The sequence below is a fragment of the Saimiri boliviensis genome, chromosome 15 (genome assembly GCF_048565385.1).
Source record: "Saimiri boliviensis isolate mSaiBol1 chromosome 15, mSaiBol1.pri, whole genome shotgun sequence".
Classification (NCBI taxonomy): domain Eukaryota; kingdom Metazoa; phylum Chordata; class Mammalia; order Primates; family Cebidae; genus Saimiri; species Saimiri boliviensis.
In genome coordinates, this window is record NC_133463.1 from 49114371 (window position 1) to 49120811 (window position 6441).

The 6441-nt window shown below is 32.3% G+C and overlaps 1 non-coding gene across 1 annotated transcript; it reads left to right on the top strand.

Annotated features, from left to right (window-relative positions):
* The first annotated feature begins 2063 nt into the window (after positions 1–2063).
* Positions 2064–2168, top strand: LOC120362451 (small nucleolar RNA U13). Its single transcript, XR_005578358.1, has one exon. It is a non-coding gene; the product is annotated as a small nucleolar RNA U13 (small nucleolar RNA).
* The last annotated feature ends 4273 nt before the right edge of the window (positions 2169–6441 follow it).

Here is a 6441-nt window from a genome sequence, read left to right on the forward strand (position 1 = left end):
TTTGTCATGAAAACTATGATGTAGGAGATGATAGAAGAAACACACTGGAGAGAATTAATGGCAGATTAGATAAAAGAAATTACACTTTGGTAATTAATATGCTTCACACATCTATTGAAAAATGATTTAAAAATAGCTACATAGAACATACACTTAGAGTTATATAGAAAATAACAGGGAAGGAAAATAACATGTTTCATAGTTGTATACTGTCCTAGGTACCTTGCACACATTAACTCATTTTATTCTCACAATATAATAATTCTTACAACAAAAACAGCCTCATTTGATTCTCACAATAATACTATTCATGTTTTTAAAATGAGAAAACTGAAGTTCAGAGAACTTCAGAAACTTGTCCAATATTACATTGCTTGAGATTATAAGAGCCAACATTTGAGGTCTGGCTTTTTAAAGCCAGAATTATTTTGGTTTATTTCTCCACCCTCCTGAACTACTTCCTGGGAAAAAAAAAATCACTATTTCATTTCCCACTATCCTATCCACATTTCTATCAACAGGAAAGAGGATGATAGGGCAGGACTGTGAAACTGGTTCACAAAAATACTGCTGATTTTTTATTGGACAAAATCTAGTCATATGCCCACATCTATTTAAATGTGATGCTGGAAACATATTCTTTAACTGGGTACCAAATCAATAATTGGCTGTTCTTATAGGTTCCACCAAAGCTTGCTCTAGGATGCTGCAGTAGAGCTATTCAGTTCTGTAAGATGATCCCCAGAGTTCATTGATCCCCATAGTAAGAAACAAACTAATAACAACAAAAGCCAAAGAAGAAGAGGACGAAGAGGAGGAAAGAGCAGTAAGGAGCAGGAGCAGGAGGAGAAGATGGCAAGAAGAGAAAGAAGTAGCTGTTTTCCCCAGAGTCAATGATGAAAACGCTATTTGTAAAATTCCAAAATACTTAACACATGGTTCTGCTTACCCAACAGATCTGTGGCATTGTACAGAGAAGATCTAAAGAAAATACTTCCTGTTGGAGCAAGCAAAAACAGGAAGAGTGCCTGAAGGAAAGAAGTAACCACTATTGTCATGGCCAGTTACAAATCCCATAAATTGTGGCTTGTAATCTACACTTTATTAAATGGCATGAAAAAGTCATTGCAAAGATTAGTTTCTTTTTGTAACGTTAAACTTTTACAAAATTCATCTCCAGAGGATGAAATAGAAAACAGTGCTATTATAAGAAAATTCCCAAAGTATTTTAATCAATTCATTAAAAAACAAGGAAATAAAAATCCCCATAAAGGTAGACCTTAAATAAATATTATATTTTGAAATAATTATCTTCTTAAAAAGTATCACTTGAACAATAATTTTTTTCCATTTAGAATGTAATGCATTTCAGTGAGGAATAACGGGACAAATGTTTGAGAACTTCTATTTTATTTCGTTACCTGGAAATATCACGTACAATTTGTTTAATTATTCAAAGATGGCCAAAAGGGACAAAATAACGTTGAGGTGTAATGTGATTCAATTAATAGTTCTTTTTTTAAATACAAAAGTGAGATGTATTAGAGAAAGGAAAAATGATTTGAGGCAAACAGAACGGGACTCAGAAGATAACATCATTTTTCTTCTGATTTTTATTGTTTGAACAGAAATTTGAGTTTCAATCTTCCCCAATACTATATCTCATCCTTTACCACTCTCTTTTCTCTCTTAAAACTATTGAGGAGAGAGTCAGGGGGATGATAAGGAATGGAAGATGGTTGAGAGAAATGATTAATAGGATACTAAAATCGTATATAGTTAAAAAAAATGTTACTGTAGAGGTATCCTCTATATTCTAAACTATGTATGAACTTAGCTATATCTCAGAAAATTTATACCATGTTCTCAAAATCATTGTTTTCATTTTCTCTTTAGTTATAATTTCAGATGACTTCTTCCTTTTGTTCATATGGTGTTTTCTATTTTATCTTAAAATCGATACCACATAAATAAAATATCTGCAATTGTGTCTGTATCTATTTATCTATCGATCGATCCATCCATCTATCAATCATCTATATTTAGCTTAAAATGTGTAGGGAATCCTTTTGCAGTTCATAAGCATGATGATTGGGTTTTCATATTCCTGTGTGAGATATACCTTTCTCATACTTTGTTATAACATCAGCACATTACCTAACATGAAAAAAAAAAATGTATACAGAAGTAACTTAATACCATTAATGACAAGTAGTTTAGAAAGATATTTTTCTCAGGTCCGGCTAAGACATAATGTGTCTGGCTAACAAAACACTATAATTTCAAATATTTTCATTTTCATATTTTGTTCCCAAAAGATAAGTGGACATAGCTCAAATATAAATCAAAAGCAAAAGATCAGGTTCATGGGCTTATGATATGGTTCTTAATCCTGCATCCAACATTCTCATTAAAAATGTCTGCAAATTATGAAAATATGAGAGAAAATGTTCATGCCACAAAGATAGCTAAAGGAAAATATCACCTATATACCAGAAAACTCGTGGAGTTTCTGCTAGATACAACGTCAAAGACGCCATTTTGAATCAAATCAAGTAAAAAAGATAAATCACTACAACACAAATTGGCAACATTTTACACAATCTCACTTCTTCCACTTTCTTTTGAATACATAGTATTTTTAGTCAGTATTAAGAGTGAAACCCTAAGTAAACTCCTTCAAATGACACCCCATCAATTCAGAAAGGTTTTAACTGCCCAGCCCTCATTAAACATTATCCGGATCTCTATCACCATCAAAAAACAAGAATGTTTTAAAAGCAGTCATTACTAAAATTAATTCTCTCCCACAATGTTTCTGGGTGGCTGAACCCTCAAATGATATCCTACTAAGAGTCTCACTTTCATCTGAGGTCATCCAAACATGAAAATTTCTTTGTGAAAATTTTGAAAGGAGATCCACACTTATTCTCAAAATAAACCAACTCAAGTATTTTATTAACTTCAATATTGGCAAATATATGCAGTTTATTAAACTGTATGAATTTGATTATGTACAAACAGAAAACAAATGTTTTCCTCCTTACGGCACTCTTCTCTATTTGATATGATTTGGCTCTGTGTCCCTACTAAGTCTCATGTTGAATTATAATCCCCAGTGTTGGAGGTGGGGCCTGGTAGGAGGTGATTGGATCATGAGGGTGGTGTTCACGAATGACTTAGCACCAGCCCCTCAATGCTGTTCTCATGATAGTGATAGTGAGTTAGTGAGTTATTGTGAGATCTAGTTGTTTAGCCTTTCAAGTAGCTGGGACTATAGGTGCACACCACCATACCTGGCTAATTTTTGTATTTTTAGCAGAGACAAGGTTTCACCATATTGGTCAGGCTGGTCTTGAACTCCTGGCCTTGTGATCTGCCTGCTTTGGTCTCCCAAAGTTCTGGGATTACAGGTGGGAGCCACCACACTGTGCCAGAATTTATGAAAAAAGTATTTGGTAATGAAAAGTATAAATCTCTCACTTTACCTTTTAAGGACGTTGATAACCACATTATTCAGAAATCTCATAATGAATTCTTCAATTTTTCCTGTCCTACTGAAATTTTACATGACAGACTTTGCAACGTAAAAGCATTAGTTTATTATTTCCCTGTCCTATTTTGATGAACTGCTTACTTTTTTCTTGTAAAATTTATCTCAATTTTCTCATTGTTTCATAAAAAATTTTAGAATGAAGACTAAAGTTTCCAAAGACAACATTTCACTTTCTTCTAGTTTTCATAATTTTTGTGAGGAATCAGATGAGATGAGGATAGTATTTTTTTCTAGCAGTATTTTAATATTTTCTTTTCATTTTTAGTTTTTACAAGTTTGACTCTGTTGTTCCTAGGTTGTATTTTCTTCATGTTTATCTTGTTTGGGTTTTGCTGAGGTTTGTAAACAATGTGTTAAAGCATTTCACTAATTTAAAACATCGTTGGCTATTTATCTGTTTCTTAATCATTCTCTCTTATTCCAAATGGTATTTTGGATGTTTTAATTATATTCCATGGGTTTCTTATCTGATTATCATTTTCTTCTCTATGTGTTTCAACATATATATTTTTTGTTAATGTCTTCCAGTTGACTAATCCTGTTTTTTTCTTCTGTCTAATCAGCTGGTAAACCCAACCACTAGTCTTAATTTCAGATTTACCTTTTAATTCAAGAATATCCAATTCATTGTTTTTATATATTCTCATTCTCTGTTGCAATTAGCCTTTTTAATCTACATTTTTATTTATTCTTTAATCTTCCTTAGATTTTTAAATATTGTTATTATTATTTAAAGGCATTTGGTGTTAATCCCAACATCTGGATCATCTAATGGTATCCTTTTATCATCTGTTTTGTGCCCTTGATTATCAGTCCAATGTCCAGTTTGTTTTAAATGTCTCTAAACATTCAATTTAATGATGAATATTTTGTATTAAAAATATTAGTGGCTGAGGATAATTTAGCTCTTACCAGACATAATTTGTACTTTTTTCTGCTAGTCAGGAAATGTATGGGCTAATCCCTTTATTCAAAACATTCAGTGAACTCGCTCAAACCTGAGCTCCAGTTTTGATACAACTCAGACTACTCCTGGTTTAGTAAGTTGGTAGGACATGGCCTCCATGTCTTTCAACGAACATCTAGAATGATCTTACCTCCTGAGGATGAAGAGACAGAGGGAAATATACTTTGCTTTTCAGCAGTGTTTGGCTGAGTCTTTTGACTTTCTAACCCTCAATTCTTCAGAATTTAGAATTCTTAAAAACAGTGGTGTTTGTGAGGATCCTTGAGTCTTTGATTTTGTTACTCCAGCCCTATATAATCATTCAAATCTTTACTGGTTTCTCAACAGTGGCTCTTTCTAGGGCTGTCAAAGAAGCTTTATCTTTGTCTAACTTGCACCTAAAATTTGCTAATTCTCCCAGGAGCATTTTCACACCTTTGGTGCACTTTGAGAGCTTCTCTGTTCTCTGCTCTCAGAAAGTGTTCTCCTTTGGTCCTTCTTGTTTCCATGATTCCCTGATAGCTTTACTATAATATGGTCATAATATACCATTTTTCTCACTTTTATTAGTGAGAGGATTTGCCCTTCATTGACTACTTCATCCTACTTACAAGAAAAGCTAAAGCTCTTTCATGTAAAGTAAGACAACATTTGGTTTTACTATAGCTGCAGTAATTTCCTTAGTATAACTCAATAGTAGTGAGAAAGCAAAGAAGAAAGAACACTCAAATCTCAAAGTGTTTTTAACTCAATTGTACCACACACAGAATTTTTCCTGTCTCTTTCTGTCATTATCTGAGTCTAGAATAGATGTTAATACCATTTTTGGTTAATAACTTAAGGCTAATTGTCTTCTTGGAAGAATCTTGTGTTCAGGAGAACTAATGACGCTTTCATTTAGTGTACAGAATAGCTCTACTATGAAACTTCTGAAAACCTATGAGTCAATATTAATCATGTATTTGTAGCTGCAGATTTTCTAAGACTCGAATCTGTGTAATTTGTCTCCTAAACTAAATCCTTTTTGCACAGAGAGCAATCCATGGGACAACCAAATGGTGGGATCTATTTCTCTTCCTTTACATTTTGGATAAGGCAAAACGATAACACAAGGCATGAGGTCTTTTCATCATTGTGCACATAAAAGATCCCAGACAAGTAAAGCAGTGTGTGTGGGATGGGTTTTGAAAAAATGAAACCTTACTAAAAGTGTGTTTTATCACAACAACCTGTACAGCTTGAAGATTCAAAATTAACTCAAAGCCAACATAAAGTTGGAGGATAATAAGAATAAATAAAGAAAATAATTATTTAACATTTCTTCCCAATACAAGTATGAAACAAAGATGAATTGCTGCATAGCATAAGGTAAGCAGAAGTAAATTATATGTTCAATTTCCCAAGAGAAAGATAAAATGATATTTAAGGTATTTTAAAATGGGACATTATACATTGACTTTGAAGATATTATTGGAAAATTCTAATAATAGAGAATAATCCATTTCATTTGGACTTCAGTTAAATGTGTTTTTGATATAATAATATATTAACATAATGTTCTAATATTTTAAATTATGACTTCAGGTCATGACTAATCTATTGGGTTTTATTAGACTCTGATAAACTCTAGAAATAGTTGGTAAAAAGAAAAATGATGTTTTAATGACTATGTTAAAGCAGTTTAGTCTTCAAAAAGAAATCTGACTCCAACGAGTTCAAAATTAAAATTAAAGCCTAATTTAATGTTTAACTTTTTTCATTTGTTTGGAATGAGAATAATAGAGACAGCAGAATAAGTGCACGTAAGGAGACTTATTTATATAGTATCATAGTTTTTATTTGATGATTTTCTTTAATTTAGAATTCATGAAAAAGGTGAGTTTTTAACTTTTCTGGATCATAGAACATTGGCATCACTACCTAGAAATATCTTTGCATA